The 17,938-nt window shown below is 45.8% G+C and overlaps 1 long non-coding RNA gene across 1 annotated transcript in view; it reads right to left on the reverse strand.

Moving 5' to 3' along the window:
• The window catches only part of LOC139228178 (uncharacterized), a 134,844-nt gene extending 117,155 nt beyond the window's left edge, over positions 1-17,689 (reverse strand). The window contains exon 1 of the long non-coding RNA XR_011587513.1: positions 17,406-17,689. This is a non-coding gene — a long non-coding RNA (uncharacterized lncRNA). The remainder of the gene's footprint in view (positions 1-17,405) is intronic.
• Between the last annotated feature and the right edge of the window lie 249 nt (positions 17,690-17,938).

Here is a 17,938-nt window from a genome sequence, read left to right on the forward strand (position 1 = left end):
AATCATTCGTGCGCCAGTGCAACACTTGCTCTTAGCTGAGCAACGCACCCAGAGAGGCACCGCTAAGTTTGTGGTCATCGCCATCAAAACCGTGGTCGAGGATCCATGTAGACTATGCGGGCCCATTTCTCGGCAAAATGTTTTTGGTTGTCATGGACGCTTAGTCAAAATTGATTGAATGTGCAATAATGTCTGTAAGCACATCCACGGCCACCATTGAAAGCCTAGGAGCTATGTTTGCCACGCACTACTTGCCTGATGTGCTAGTCAGCGACAATGGGCCGTGCTTCACCAGAGCTGAATTCAAGGCATTCATGACCTGCAATAGGATCAAACATGTCAAATCTGCCCTGTTCAAGCCCGCATCCAATGGCCAGGCAGAATGGGCAGTTCAGACCATCAAGCAAAGCTTGAAATGCGTGTCGGAAGACTCCCTGCAGACCCGGTTGTCCCGAGTACTGCTCAGCTACCGCACCAGACCCCGGGATTCCCTCAGCGTAGCTGCTCATGAAAAGGACACTTAAAACATGGCTCTCTCTTGCCCACTCTGATCTCCATGATCACGTGGAGTGCAAGCGGCATCAACAAAGTGTCTACCATGACCACGCAAATTTATCATGTGATATTGAGATCAAAGATCCTGTGTTTGTGCTCAATTATGGACACGGTCCCAAATGGCTCGCTGGCACATTCACAGCCAAAGAGGGGAGTAGGGTGTTTCAGGTCAAACTGACCAATGGACAAATGTACAGAAAACACTTGGACCAAATCAAATTGCAGTTCACCAACAGCTACGAACAACCTGAAGAGGACACCACCAACTTTGACCTTCCAATACACACACAAGTGGCAACTAACATCACAGTTGACCATGAAACCGAACTCATCATCCCCAGCTGACCGGCAAGGTCGGCTGTCCAACAGCCCAGTGAAGAACTGACCAACCCACCCACACCAGCATTTGTACCGAGACGATTGACAAGAGAGCGCAAAGCCCCAGATCATCTCACCTTGTAAATAAGTGTACTATTGGCTTCACGGGGGAGTGCGTCACACCTGACCACCAGAGGGCCTACCTGTTGGAGTCCCAAGGGATCCCAGCATCCTACGGGAGCACAGTATATAAGCAGGCCACCCACGAGGGACCTGCACTCTGGAACCTTAATAAAGGAGCTAAGATCACACATTAGACACAGTACTCAGTCTGATCATTTATTGTGAGTGTAACAAGTCTGGTGAATCTTCGCTGCACTCCCTCAATGGCAAGTATATCCTTTCTTAGGTAAGGAGACCAAACCTGCACACAATACTCCAGGTGCGGTCTCACCAAGGCCCTGAATAACTGTAGTAAGACATCCTTGCTCCTGTGCTCAAATCCTCTTGCAATGAAGGCCAACATACCATTTGCCTTCCACCTGCATGTTTACTTTCAATGACTGGTGTACAAGGACACCCAGGTCCCTCTGTACATTGACACTTCCCAAGCCATCACCATTCAAATAATACTTTGTCTTTATGTTTTTCCTGCCTAAGTGGACAACTTCACATTTATCCACGTTATACTGCATCTGCCATGTATGTGTTTGCCCACTCACTCAACCTATCTAAATCGCCTTGCAACGTCTTTGCATCCTCCTCACAACTCACAATCCCACCTAGTTTTGTGTCATCAGCAAACTTGGAAATATTACATTTGGTTCCCTCATCTAAATCATTTATATATATTGTGAATAGCTGGGGCCCAAGCACTGATCCCTGTAGTACCCCACTAGTCACTGCCCGCCACCCCAAAAAAGACCCATTTATTCCTCCTCTCTGTTTACTGTCAGTTAACCAATTTTCAATCCATGCCAATATATTACCCCCAATCCTATATACTTTAATGTTGTACACTAACCTCTTATGTGGAACTTTATCAAAGACCTTCTGAAAATTCAAATACACTACATCCACTGGTTCTCCCTTATCTATTCTATCAGTTACATCCTCAAAAAACTCCAGTAGGTTTGTCAAACACAACTTTCCTTTCATAAATCCATGTTAACTTTGTCTAATCCCGTTGATATTATCCAAGTGTCCCGTTATCACATCCTTTATAATAGACTCTAGCATTTTCCCTACTACTGATGTTAGGCTAACTGGTCTGTAGTTCCCTGTTTTCTCTCTCGCTCCTTTTTTAAATAGTGGGGTTACATTTTCCACCCTCCAATCTTCAGGAACTGTTCCACAATCTATAGAATTTTGGAAGATGACAACCAATGCATCCACTATTCCCATGGCTACCTCTTTTAGTACTCTGGGATGCAGATCGTCAGGCCCTGGGGATTTATCGGCCTTCAGTCCCATTTAGTTCTCCAGCACTATTTTCTTACTAATAATCATTTCCTTTAATTCCTCTTGCTCACTCGACCCTTGGTTCCCTAGTATTTCTGGGACATTATTCGTGTCCTCTTCCGTGAAGACTGAACCGAAGTATTTATTTAATTGTTTTGCCATTTCCTTGCTCCCCATCATAAATTCTCCCATTTCTGACTGTAAAGGACCTACATTTGTCTTCACTAATCTTTTTCTGTTTACTTACTTGTCGAAACTTTTTGCTGTCGGTTTTTATGTTCCTTACAAGTTTACTCTCATACTCTATTTTTCCCCTCTTAATCAATCTCTTGGTCCTTTTTTGCAGAATTCTAAACTGCTCCCAATCCTCAGGCTTGCTACTTTTTCTGGCAACTTTGTATAACTCCTCTTTGGATCCAATACTATCCTTAATTTCTTTTGTTAGCCATGGTTGGGCCACTATTCCTTTTTGTTTTATACTAGAAAGCAATGTATAAACTGTTGCAATTCATGCATTCGTTCCTTAAATGTTAGCCATTGCCTATCCATTGTCATGCCTTTTAATCTATCACAGCCAATTCATTCCTCATACCTTCGTAGTTTCCTTTGTTTACATAGAAAATAGGTGCAGCAGTAGGCCGTTCGGCCCTTCAAGCCGTCACCACCATTCAATATGATCATGGCTGATCATGCACTTCAGTACTCCATTCCTGCTTTCTCTCCATACCCCTTGATCCCTTTAGCTGTAAGGGCCACATCTAACTCCCTTTTGAATATATCTAACGAACTGGCCTCAACAACTTTCTGTGGTAGAGAATTCTACAGGTTCACAATTCTCTGGGTGAAGAAGTTTCTCCTCATCTCGGTCCTAAATGGCTTACCCCTTATCCTTAGACTGTGACCCCTGGTTCTGGACTTCCCCAACATCGGGAACATTCTTCCTACATCTAACATGTCCAATCCCGTCAGAATTTTATATGTTTCTATTTAGGACCCTCGTTTCGGTTTGTACTACTTCACTTTCCATTTTAATAAAGAATTTAATCATGTTATGGACACTCTTCCTTAAAAGACCCCCGCACAAGGAGACTGTTAATTAATCCCTTCTCATTACACAATACCCAATCTAGGATTGCCTGTTTCCGAGTAGACGCCTCAACATACTGGTCTAAAAAACCATCTCGTACACACCCCCAGAATTCATCTTCCACAGTATTATTACTAATTTGGTTTGGCAAGTCTATAAGTAGATTAAAGTCACCTATGATTACTGCAGTAACCTTGTTACATGCTTCTCTAATTTCCTCTTTGATGCCGTCCCCTACATTACCATTACTGTTTGGACGCCTATAGACAACTCCCACCAATGTTTTAGAAACATAGAAACATAGAAATTTACAGCACAGAAGGAGGCCATTTCGGCCCATCGTGTCCACGCCGGCCGACAAAGAGCTGCATAGACCTTGGTCAGCAGCCCTAAAGGTTACATATAAACCTATGAATAATGACGGAAAGGCAAAGAGCACCCAGCCCAACCAGTCCGCTGCACACAACTGCGACACCCCTTACACTGAAACATTCTACACTCCACCCCAACCGGAGCCGTGTGATCTCCTGGGAGAGGCAAAAACCAGATAAAAACCCAGGCCAATTTAGAGAGAAAATATCTGGGAAAATTCCTCTCCGACCCATCCAGGCGATCGAAACTACTCCAGATCACCCTGGCCGTATTCTATTCCGCGCAGTACTTACCATTATATCTGCGCCGTCCAACAAAAGGTTATCCAGTCTAATCCCATTTACCAGCTCTAGGTCTGTAACCCTGCAGGTTACGGCACTTTAAGTGCCCATCCAACCATCTCTTAAAAGTGGTGAGGGTTTCTGCATCCACCACTCTTCCAGGCAGCAAGTTCCAGATCCACACAACCCTCTGTGTAAAGAAGCCCCCCCCCCTCAAAACCTTCCACCAACCACCTTAAAACTATGCCCCCTCGTAATAGACCCCTCCACCAATGGAAATAGGCCCTTACTATCCACTGTGTCCAGGCCCCTCAATATTTTGTATACCTCAATGAGGTCTCCTCTCAACCTCCTCTGTTCCAATGAGAACAAACCCAGCCTATCCAATCTGTGCTCATAACTAAGATTCTCCATTCCACACAGCATCCTAGTAAATCTCCTGCATGCAGTACTCCAGCTGTGGCCTAACCAAAGTATTATACAATTGAAGCATAACCTCTCTGCTCTTATAGTCTATGCCTCGGCCAGTAAAGTCAAACATTTTGTATCAGTCTTTACTGTAGAGGACACTAACAATATTCCAACAGTGGGAAGTCAAGTGAGCTATGGGGGTGAGGAACTGAACACAATCACAATCACTGAGGAGGTGGTACTCAGTAAGATAATGGGATGAGAGGCAGATAAATAATCTGGACCTGATGGATTGCATCCTAGGGTCTTAATTGCAGTAGCGACAGGGATTGTCGATGCATTGGTTGTAATTTACCAAAATTCCCTGGATTCTGGGGAGGTCCCAACTGATTGGAAAACTGCAAATGTAACGCCCCTATTTAAAAAAGGAGGCAGACAAAAAGTAGGAAATTATAGACCAGTTAGCCTAACATCTATGGTTGGGAAAGTGTTGGAGTCCATTATTAAAGAAGCAGCAGCAGGACATTTGGAAAAGCATAATTCGGTCAGGCAGAGTCAGCATGGATTTATGAAGGGGAAGTCATGTTTGACAAATTTGCTGGAGTTCTTTGAGGATGTAACGAACAGGGTGGATAAAGCGGAACCAGTGCAGTGGTGTATTTGGACTTCCAGAAGGCATTTCACATGATGCCACATAAAAGGTTACTGCACAAGATAAAAGTTCACGGGATTGGGGGTAATATAGTAGCATGGATAGAGGATTTGCTAACAAACAGAAAACAGAGTCAGGATAAATGGTTCATTCTCGAGTTGGCAATCAGTAACTGGTGGTGTGCCGCAGGGATCAGTGCTGGGACGCCAACTATTTACAATTTATATTAACGACTTGGAAGAAGGGATTAAGTGTAATGTAGCCAAGTTTGCTGATGATACAAAGATGTGAGGAAAAGCAATGTGTGAGGAGGACACAAAAAATCTGCAAAAAGACATAGACAAGCTAAGTGAGTGGGCAAAAATTTGGCAGATGGAGTATAATGTTGGAAAGTGTGAGGTTATGCACTTTGGCGGAAAAAACCAAAAGAGCAGGTTATTATTTAAACGGCGAGAGATTGCAAAGTGCTGCAGTACAGTGGGACCTGGGGGTACTTGTGCAAGAAACACAAAAGGTTAATATGCAGGTAAAGCAAGTGATCAGGAAGGCCAATGGAATCTTGGCCTCTATTGCAAAGGGTGTATAAAAGCAGTGAAGTCCTGCTACAGTTATACAGGGTATTGGTGAGGCCACACCTGGAGTACTGAATACCATTTTGATTTCCATATTTAAGAAAGGATATACTTGCTTTGGAGGCAGTTCAGAGAAGGTTCACAAGGTTGATTCCGGAGATAAGGGGGTTGTCTTATGAAGAAAGGTTGAGTAGGTTGGGCCTCTATTCATTGGAATTCAGAAGAATGAGAGGTGATCTTATCGAAACATATAAGATTATGAGGGGGCTTGACAAGCCGAATGCAGAGAATATGTTTCCACTGATAGGGCAGACTAGAACTAGAGGGCAAAATCTTAGAATAACGGGCCACTCATTTAAAACTGATTGAGGAGAAATTTCTTCTCTCAGAGGGTTATGGATCTGTGGAACTCACTGCCTCAGAGAGCTGTGGAAGCTGGGATATTGAATAAATTTAAGACAGAAATAGACAGTTTTTTAACCGATAAGAGAATGGTTATGGGGAGCGGGCAGGGAAGTGGCGCTGAGTCCATGATTGGATCAGCCATGATCGTATTAAATGGCGGAGCAGACTCGACGGGCCGTATGGTCTACTCCTGCTCCTATTTCTTATGTTTTTATGTTCGTATATTCTTATGCCTTCTTAACCACCTTATCCACATGGCCTGCTACTTTCAGTGATCTGTGGACAAGCACTCCAAGGTTCCTTTGTTCATCTACACTATTAACTGGTACCGAACGTTTAATGTGTATACACTTTCCGTATTAGCCTTCCCAAAGTGCATCACCTCACACTTCTCTGAATTAAATTCCATTTGCCACTGCTCTGCCCACCTGACCAGTAGATTGATATCCTCCTGCAGCCCATGACTTTCCTCTTCATTATCAACCACACAGCCAATTTTAATGTCGTCTGCAAACTTCTTAATCATACTCCCTGTATTCAAATCTATATCATTGATATATACCACAAAACATAAGGGACCCAGTAATGAGCCCTGCGGAACCTCACTGGAAACATCCTTCCAGTTACAAAAACATCCATCAACCATTACACTTTGCTTCCTACCTCCAAGCCTATTTTGGATCCAACTTGCCACCTTGCCCTGGATCCCATGAGCTTTAACCTTCATGCCCAGTCTATCATGTGGGACCTTATCAAAGGCTTTGCAAATTCCAAATTCCATATACACTACATCATACACAATGCCCTTATCAACCCTCTTGGTTACCTCCTCAAAAAATTCAATCAGGTTAGTCAAACACAATTTAACAAATCCATGCTGACTGTCCCTAATTAATACTTGCCTTTCCAAATGTAGATTTATCCTGTCTTTCAGGATTTTTTCCAATAATTTTCCCACCACTGAGGTTAGGCTGTCAGGCCTGTAATTACTAGGCCTATCCCTTTTTCCTTTCTTAAACAAGGGTACTACATTAGCAGTCCTCCAATCCTCCTGCACCATGCTCAGATCTAAAGGGGACTGGAAAATAATGGTCAAGGCCTCTGCTATTTCCTCTTTTACTTCGCTCAACAGCCTGGGATGCATTTCATCCAGGCCTGGGGACTTATCTACTTTCAAAGCTACTAAACCCCTTACTACTTCCTCTCTCACTATATTTATTTCATCCAGAATATCACAGTCCTCCTCGATAGCAGTATCTGCATTACCCCTTTCCTTTGTGAAAACAGATGCAAAGTATTCGTTAAGAACCTTCCCAACAGCTTCCGCCTCCACACAAAGATTACCCTCATGGTCTCTAATAGGCCTTACCCTTTCTTTAGTTACCCTCTTACTCTTACTATATGAGTCTTCAGCACCTCACAATAATGGGTAAAGTGCTTCAGCACTAACACAAATGGCTCAGTAAGCCCGGGAATGGGCACACAGGGTCTTACACGCAGCACTCCAGTTTTGTACAGGGGGTCAACACTGGAGGACAGGCCCTCTACCCACAGGGGCCAGGAGGCCTTCTAGAAGGAATGATGTGAGATCAGATCACTGAGGCCGTCACTGTGTTGCCCAGCCCCCTCCCCCATCCCCCACCACCCGGCTTCAGTGCCCAAAGAAGGTGCATCTTTAAAATAGATGCAAATGGATACAAATGGTTGTGATCTGATAGCCATTACAGTGACGTGGTTGCAAGGAGACCAAGACTGGGAACTAAATATTCAGGGGTATTTGACAATCTGGAAGAACAGACAGAAAGGAAAAGGAGATGGGATAGCTCTGTTGATAAATGATGGAATCACTGCAATTGTGAGAAACGATATTGACTCAAATGATCAGCAAGTTGAAACAGTTTGGGTGGAGATAAGGAATAATAAGGGGAAAAAGTCACTGGTGGGCATAGTCTATAGGCCCCCTAACAGTAGCAACTCTGTTGATCGGAGCATAAACCAAAAAATAGTGGGGGCTTGTAAAAAGGGAACAGCAATAATCATGGGTGATTTAAACATCTTTGTTGATTGGATAAATGAAATTGGTCAGGGTAGCCTTGAGGAAGAGTTCATAGAGTGCATAAGGGATGGGTTCCTTGAGCAGTATGTAACGGAACCAACCAGGGGGTAGGCTATCTTAGATCTGGTCCTGTGTAATGAGACAGGACTAATACACAATCTCCTAGTAAAGGATCCCCTTGGAATGAGTGATTATAGCATGTTTGAATTTCAAATTCAGATGGAGGGTAAGAAACTTGGATCTCAAACTAGCGGAGTAAGCTTAAATAAAGGAGACTATGAAGGTATGAGGGCAAAGTTGGCTAAAGTGGACAGGGAAAATAGATGAGCAGTGGCGTACATTTAAGGAGATATGTCACAACTCTCAAGAAAAATATATTCCAGTGAGGAGGAAAGGGTGTCAAAGAAAAGATAGCCATCCGTGGCTAACCAAAGAAATAAAGGACAGTATCCAATTAAAAACAAGGGCATACAAAGTGGCCAAAACTAGTGGGAGCACAGAAGATTGTGAAGCTTTTAAAAGCCAGCAAAGGATGACTAATAAAATGATTAAGATAGGGAAGATAGACTATGAAAGTAAACTAGCACGAAATATAAAAACAGATAGCAAGAGTTTTGACAGCTATATAAGAAGGAAAAGAGTGGCTAAAGTAAATGTTGTTCCCTTAGAGGATGAGACTGGGGAATTAGTAATGGGGAACATGGAGGTGGCAGAAACTCTGAACAAATATTTTGTATCAGTCTTTACAGTAGAGGACACTAACAATATCCCAACAATGGATAGTCACAGGGCTGTAGAGGGGGAGGAACTTAACACATTCACAATCACTAAGGAGGTGGTACTCAGTAAGATAATGACACTAAAGGCGGATAAATCCCCTGGACCCGATGGCTTACATCCTTGGGTCTTAAGAGAAGTAACGGCAGGGATGATGCATTGGTTGTAATTTACCAACATGCCCTGGATTCTGGGGCGGTCCCAGCTGATTGGAGAAGTGCAAATGTAACGCCCCTATTTAAAAAAGGAGGCAGACAAAAAGCAGGAAACTATAGACCAGTTAGCCTAACATCTGCTGTTGGGAAATGTTGGAATCCATTATTAAAGAAGCAGTAGCAGGACATTTGGAAAAGCATAATTCGGTCAGGCAGAGTCAGCATGGATTTATGAAGGGGAAGTCATGTTTGACAAATTTGCTGAAGTCTTTGAGATACAACGAACAGGGTGGATAAAGGGGAACCAGTGGATGTGGTGTATTTGCTCATCCAGAAGGCATTTGACAAGGTGTCACATAAAAGGTTACTGCACAAGATAAAAGTTTCAAAGGGTTGGGGGTGAAATATTTGCATGGATAGAGGATTGGCTAACTAACAGAAATCAGAGAGTCGGGATAAATGGTTCATTCTCGGGTTGGCAATCAGTAACTAGGGGACTGTCACAGGGATCAGTGCTGGGACCCCAACTATTTACAATCTATATTAACGATTTGGAAGAAGTGAGGTTATGCACTTAGGCAGAAAAAAAATCAAAGAGCAAGTTATGATTTAAATAGAGAAAAATTGCAAATTGCTGCAGCACAGCGGGACCTGGGGTACTTGTGCAAGAAACACAAAAGGTTAGTATGCAGGTAAAGCAAGTGATCAGGAAGGCCAATGGAATCTTGGCCTTTATTGCAAAGAGGTTGGTGTATAAAAGCAGTGAAGTCTTGCTACAGTTATACAGGGTATTGGTGAGGCCACACATGGAATACTGCGTGCAGTTTTGGTTTCCATATTTACGAAAGGATATACTTGCTTTGGAGGCAGTTCAGAGAAAGTTCGCCAAGTTGATTCAGGTTGACTTATGAGGAAAGGTTGAGTAGGTTGGGCCTCTACTCATTGGAATTCAGAAGAATGATAGATGATCTTATCGAAAGGTATAAGATTATGACGGGGCTTGACAAGGTAGATGCAGAGAGGATGTTTCCACTGATGGGGGAGACTAGATCTAGGGGACATAATCTTAGAATAAGGAGCCGCCCATTTAAAACTGAGATGAGGAGGAATTCCTTTTCTCTGATGGTTGTAAATCTGTGGAATTCGCTGCCTCAGAGAGCTGTGGAAGCTGAGTCATTGAATAAATTTAAGACAGAGAGAGACAGTTTCTTAACCAATAAGGGAGTAAAGGGTTATGGGGAGCGGGCAGGGAAGTGGACCTGAGTCCATGATCGGATCAGCCATGATCGGATTAAATGGCGGAGCAGGCTTGAAGGGGCATATGGCCGACTCCTGCTCCTATTTCTTATGTGCTTATGTTCTTATGAATCTAACTCAAGCACAGTTGCAGAAATGAGGCCAGAGCTGAGCAAACAGTGCTGTGCGGGCCCTGGGGCTGACCCTTACATTATTGGTCCATTCTGAGGGGGTCACAACCATTTCTGATGCTGCAGGTGGGCAGCGTGGTCAATAGTCGCTCGGAGAAAGAATTGAGGCCCTGGTATAACTGATACACTTGACTGCAATCCATATAGTCCATGGTTAATGCTTGGAGCTGAACCCCAACAATGGTGCTGTGTAAGGGAGATATTACGGGCTCAGACTCCCAGTGTTGAGCTTCACCCATTGGGAGCTCATAATGGGAATCTGGGGCGTGGAGGGTCCGTGCACCCTGTCAGCAACACACATTCAGACACTCTACACTTCAATCTGTATTATTGATAATTAACTTTCTGAACAATCATTGTAAAAGCAGTTTAACAATCAACCCATAGATACACGACTCAATCAATTGTGAGCTCACCCTCACCAGTGAGGTCTTCACCTGGCTGGTCATGTGACAGCTCGAGTCACAAGACGTCACAATGAAATTCGTGACTTCACAAAAGCAGGAAATAATGACACAGCGCCTTTTTCACGTAAAGCTGTCGGCTGCTTGGTCATCCAGCAGTTAAACTTTGTGTTTGACCATGAGGAGAAGGAGGGAGAGAGTTTTCCAAAGAATTTTTTTCAAAGCAATCAACCAAAAGCTTTAAAGCATTAAACTAATTCAAGACCATCGAATTAGGAATCTACAAAGAAAGATATGCATAGGACGGACATCTCTGTGTGTGAGAAGATCCATTCACAGGAGAGAAAGAGCCCGTGTTAGGGTGGAGACAAATAAAGGTCGAAATATCAAATCGACAACATAACAGCAGCAATACTGGTGATAATCGGTGAGTAAAAACAGAGAGCTCTGTGTTGTTACAAGTCTGTTTATCACCAGGACACATTGTGTGAAACAAGAGAAGTGATTCAATTCCAGCAAAATGGTGACAAACAGAATAAAGTGTTCGGTGGCCATGATTATCAGTCTGCTTTCTGATGAAGATGACTTTGTTCCAATGAGATTAACTGAGTCACTGCAAGAACTTGGAAGGATCAATCATAAATACGTCCTTACGTACTGCCATAAGTATCTGACCAAAAACAAGTTGCGGCCGGCCCCACGTTGGGCCTTACTAACGGCGATGACGTTGGTAATAAAGGATAACCTTGGACACTTACACACACAGCTGGCTAAAACACTGAGCAACTTGGCTTTGATGAACATGATCAGATCCGAGCATGTTGACCATCAGGAAGCGGCAAGTTGCCTCCTGGTTAGTCTGGGTGCCAGGTTTCCCACTGAAATTTTCAAGCACATCGAGTCGGTGTGCCAACCATGGACCCAGGCATATTTCTACGTGGTGCTGACACTGGCAAGGCTGTGTAGAACAAACGTGCATTGCTTGGTACCTCGGCTCAAGCCTGTCTTGAGAAACATGCTCCCCACACTGCATAGAGTAACTGATGGGGAAATGAAGTGGACTCTCTGTGTTGCATTGGGGCTTTTTAGTGAGAGCATTCGAATGTACCTGTCAAACCCAGAGGGGCCAGAAAACCTAAACTTGAGAAGAAGATGTTCTTTCTTGAGATTTCTGCGGCTTACAACCTGCTTTTGAATTCCTGGCTGCCCATGAAAGAGCCCAAGGTGAGCAGAGCAATACTAGAAACAGTAGCCCAGATAATCCAGCTACTACCCAATGACAAACTGGACAAGGAGCTCCCCAGATTAATTCCAACCCTTCTCTTAGTGTACCAGGAAACCTTTCCCCATGTTTCTGTCACTCGGTGTCTGTGCAGTGTCCTGCGCACTGCTATCGAGAGGAACAGTGAAGTACTCGTGACACAACTGCAGATTCTGCTGATCACTTTACATGAGCAGATCTGTATTGTGATGGAACAATCCCAAAACACCTTTTCTGAGAAGCAGCTAAATGAAATCCTTTGCTGCTTCAGAGTTCTAGCTCCGGCATTTACAAGCCAGACACTAGAGATCCTTCAGATGCAACTGGCAATTGACAATGAGCAAATTCAACTTGGGGCACTGGCCGTGCTGAAGTACCTTCTCGATACTGTCCCTTCAAACATGGAGAGTCAGAAGGATCAGATTCTGAATTGTGTGCGACGATCACTTTTAACTGGGAGTAACAGAGTGAAGGGAATCCTTGCCCAGGTAATATACACCATGGCCAGTCACAATTACTTGGAGCGAGAGGGAGGAAAGCAGCTGGTGGAATTTATCATCCAACAGTGTGCTCTGCCCACCGAGGAGAACGAGGAGAGTACTGAAAGCGAAGAGGAGTTCTGCAGCGTAATGGCGGCCGTGGTTACAGATAAGGATTTAAGGAGACTGTGCGAAGGATTGCTGAAATTGATGGTGGGAACTTTACCGATTGGCAATGTCCTCTGGTCCTACCTGCTGGAGTTTGTGATCACAGTAAAGTACACTGATGCCTTTACAATAGTCTGCAGTTCCTCATATTACCTTGGAATAAAGAGACTGATGGCCAGCAATACACAATTTGTTCTTAATTACGAGGACTATCCAAATCTTCCTGAGACTCGTACACTGCTGACGCGGTTATTGATTGTGTTTCTTCTCTGTGCCATGGAAAAGGCAGAGGTGTTCCTGCTCTGGGCTTACTATATCTCCTGGCAATGGACATCCACCCAGCAACAGTGAGAGTATGGGACAAGGAATTCCCAATGTTATGTAACTTTCTGGAGGAGAATTCAGAGAAGCCCAATCTCCAGAATGAGTGGGAAGAGAAACTGTTGGGGGTTGTGTCCCAGACTCTGGAGGCAATCGCGGATAAGGTGTGGATCACCCAGCTCATTGCAGAAATGATCCACTGCATTCACACCTATCGCCTGTATCCAACAGAGAGGGCTTTTCTGTACAAGTGTTCAGGGAGAGTGCTCCGACTGACCCAAGACAAAGACATCGTCAGTAAAAGTCTTCATCAGATGCTTCAGAGTGTTGAGCACAATGAAGATTTTGAGAGAGACAGGGTAGCCACTGGAATTGGTGACTGTGCTGTAACACACTTAGACACCACACTCACCACACTGAAGGCTTTCATGGAGTTCAATCGTTTGTGCATATCAAGTTCTTTTCACCAGTTTGACAATCACATAATGAAAGTGAAAAGCACGCTCATTTTATGCTATGGGCAGATTATGTCACATTGTCCTCGGGACCTCATTCTGCCCAGAATCGAGACCGACATTCTGCACAATGAGCTGGGCCTTTTCAACACCAAGATGTTTGGACTGAAATCCAAGGTGAAGGACTTGACACTGAAATTAAGTTTGACAAACACTGTGACACTGTTGGCCAAAGCTCTCCAACCCAGCGAAGAACACCCACCCTACACTTTGAGCAGAAAGGCAGAATTGCTGAGCTGCATGCAGGAGCTGATCACTGCCGAACCAAAGGAGATATTGAGCACTTGGGTTCGAAAGTCTGCCATGGACGCCTGTGCAGCCCTCATCAAACTGCAGCCTTCACTGAGCAGTGAGACTGAGCTGATTAGCATCTGTTTGAATCGTGTCTTCAGTTTGCCAGATTGGGAGAGCAGCACTGCCGACCAAAGTACAAACATGGACATGGCAGAGAGACAGAAGCTTCACACCGACACAATGGCCTCTGTGCAGGATCTCCTGAAGCAATATTTACTTTTGGATCTGTCTCCTGATGGGCTTCATTCTGTATTTAAAACCATGGAGACTGAGATCCAATCCACATGGGACTATGAGCGAGAAAAGGCAATGGAGAGCACTTTACAGCTGGTGACATTTTACCTGGAGAAACTGCAAGTTAGCAATAAGGTGCCATCCCATAACTTGTGAGGATTATTGGATGTGTGGGGCTTCAATGTGCAGATCCATCGCATGTTGTAAGGGAGGCAGCCATTAAAAGCTTGTATGGATTGCTGTATATCCAGTTACACCTTGAAGGCTTTCCAGTGGGTCATCAAGATAAGGAAGTGGAGCATCTGAAAGCCATCAAAGGCAGATTAAAGCAATTTATCAGTCAGGCCCTCTTTCAAACGTGCACTGCTGTCGGTAACGTTTTATCCAAGTGCACAGCCCATGAGCAGTTGAACACTCTACTCTTCACGGTCTTTAAAGGGCTGACAGACAAGCACCAGAACATTTCCTGCACAGCTTCTATTGTGACAGATGTCCTCATTACAACACTTGGAGCCACCCTTGCAGACGTTTGGGGAACAATCAAAGTATTGTGCCGTCACTTGCGTTCAATTACTGAGCCGCGGGTGAGAAATGCAGTGACGCATTCAATCTCCATTCTGGCCTCACACCATCTGCCAGCAGTTTTGTCCGCTCTCCTCACTTACCCCATTCCATTTGATGGATATATTCGTGACATATGGCGATCCCTCCTGACACGTAATGCATTAGCGCCAGCCAAGTTCTTACTGAACAACATCAAATCATTGTATGACGACGGCAGATATTGCCATGTCACAGATACAAAAGATTCAGCAACTCAGCAGTCTTTAGCTGTCCTCTGTGCTCTTTGTGATGTGGTATGTGAGCCTGACTCAGTGCACGTGATAAACATTCTCCACCCCCAGTTAGTCAGCACCCTTCTGATTCATCTCAGCTTGTGTCTGGGTTCGCTTTCCAACCAACTTTCTGACAATTCCAAAGGCTGGGAACACCTTCGGCCCTGCTCTAAGACTGAATTATGCCGACGCATGCCATTACTCAGCTGAGATTCTTCGAGCTGTCCTGACACAGGGAAAGGGAGATGATCGCATCATGAGAGAAATGGGAGGTTGGGATCTCATCATGAGCCCAAGAAAGCACCATGAGAGGGTTACACTGCTGGCAAGCACATTGACCGCGTGTGCTGCCCCGCATCTGATCAGCATTGTGGAGCAACTCACTCCTTGCCTTGTCAACATAGAAGAGAGTCAGAGGATCACAATAGCTGCCTTCTTTGGGGAGCTTTTAAATCATTCTGTGGTGTGGGACTTGTTGCTGATGGATACCCTTCTGGAGAGTTTGTTTCGATGTTTACTTGATGAGTCCCCAATTGTCCAATGGCTCGCTGTACAAGGTTTGGGAAATGCTGCAATTGGAGCTTCTCAACAGATCGACACATACTGCATCAAACTGTTGTCCACAATGTTATCTGTGATTGACCAGAAGTCCAAACCCGAGAATCTCATTGCATGTGCAAAGTTCTGGGTCAGCTCCAGGAGGATTATACAAATCCCATTCTTGGTGATGTGGCACTGGCAGTTCAGCCTTACTTGGAACATCAGCATGAGACAATGAGAGCTGCGGCGTTTAACGTTCTTGGCAAGCTAATAAGATTTGGGAGTGTGGAAATTAACCCTCCACATATGGAGCACATCAAGTCCACCTTGATCCGCTTGCTGCTACATCTCAACGATGAGAGCATTGAAGTTACCCACGTCTGTAAATCCGTGCTGAATTCCTACGCTCCAGTAATGGAGTCAGCAAACATATCCAAGATGTTCCAAGAACTTTCCTCGGAGGAGACCACCCTGGATTATGAGAACTATTTAAGCAACATCTCCAGGCACATTGCCAAAGACTTGGACAACCAGATCCCCTTGTACATAAGGAGCTGTGCCGCCTTCCTAAGGAATGTGCTTCCTGCGGTCAGAGGGAACACACTGACATTCCTCGCTTTCCTCATGTACAATGCCCCACCGCATTATTACACATCACAGTCTGCAGCTCAGATTTGTGAGCAGATTATTGCCTTGCTGTCAGATCACCAGCAAGATGTCAGAACGAAAGCAGCCAAGGCGATGCGATACCTCTACATGTATTAGGGACCATCAGAATAAAATTATTGTAATGTATACCTTTGTATTGTGTTTGGAAATGAGTCTGAAGTACGCAGACCCAAAATAGGCAAAAGGGGGAAAGGAGTGGAAGGGATTTGGCCACAGCATGGGGAGGGGGAGGGGGAGTGATCCTGGGCGGGACATCGGGGGAGGGGAAGGGAGTGATCCTGGGTGGGACATCGGGGGGGGGGTGATAATGGGCGGGGCATCGGGGAGTGATCCTGGGCAGGGCATCGGGGGAGGGGGAGTTATCCTGGGCGGGGCATCTGGGGAGGGGAGGGGAGTGATCCTGGGTGGTGCATCGGTGGGGGGGGGGGAGTGATAATGGGCGGGGCATTGGGGGAGTGATTCTGGGCGGGGCATCAGGGGAGGGGGGAGTGATCCTGGGTGGGCATCGGGGAAGGGGGAGGCGGGGAGTGATACTGGGCAGGGCATCGCGGGAGGGCGGGGGGGGAGTGTAACGATCGCAGGCCGGGATTGTGGGGGAGGTGAGAATCGGTTGCCTCATGGGGTAATCGAAAAGTTCGGGGGAGGGGGTGATTTGTAGGCCTCATGGGGGAAATGAGAGGCCTGTGGGGTGAGGGGGATGGGAACCCTTGGGGGCGGATTGGAGGCCTTGGGGGAGGTCTCCCATCATGGTGGGGGGGTGGGTGGGTGAGGCAGGGATGCTGGAACGGCACTTACCTCCTGGATCCAGCAGGCCTCGCCGTACTTTCGCTGGTTGATTCCCCGAGGCCTGAGAAACCCGACCAGCCAGAGTTACATTTGAAATGGGGGTTAAATCTGAGGCACGGCCGCCACATTATAATATTTAAATGAATCCCCCACCTCCTGTGAGCAGGTTGGCTGCAATCCCCCCGGGGCCCGCCCGCATTAAACCGGCAGTGGGGGAGGGGTGTTACTCCCTGTGGGGAAGGGTCGATCTTCTGTCAGATCCCCTCCCTCCCCGACAGCCCAGTGGCGATTGAGGACTTGCTGTGGGCACAAACCCAGCGCCCACCACCCCTTGGAACAGTTTGTTGCACCACCAACATGTTCACCCACCTGTCTCAGGGAATCCTTTCTTATCCTCAGTTTGGTGAAGCAGAAAGCAGAGTCCACAAAGAACTACATGTACTTCAAAACCTAATATCCATCTACAAGGAGCGGGTGGGCTGTGTGGGGAGCACTGTCTGTTTATTCTCTGTCACTATCAAACATGGCTGCAAACCCTCCCTTGGCCGATTTCTGCTTTTCTCAGTGTTTATTGTGTAATCTAACTTTCTACCAATACCCTTCATAAATAAGCTGCCTGTGGGCTAGAAATTGCCTGGAGATCGCCCGCGCCCGATCCTACGCGGTATTGGGGCGGTTGGGTCTTTCCCACGGCCGGAATGCCGCTGGTGCGCGCTCCCGAGGTTTTCGGGCGGTCCATGTCGGCGGCGGCGATGCGGTGCGGGAGCGGAGCGCAGCGGGGCCAAAGTCGACGATCAGGTTTCCTAAAGGGAAGCTGAACCGTTGTGTGACAGGGCCGCAAACGCATGTCTGCGCATGCACGGCCATTCTCCCGCCATTCCGGGGTCAAAGGTGACCCGCGC

This window comes from Pristiophorus japonicus, chromosome 17, assembly GCF_044704955.1.
Source record: "Pristiophorus japonicus isolate sPriJap1 chromosome 17, sPriJap1.hap1, whole genome shotgun sequence".
NCBI lineage: Eukaryota > Metazoa > Chordata > Chondrichthyes > Pristiophoridae > Pristiophorus > Pristiophorus japonicus.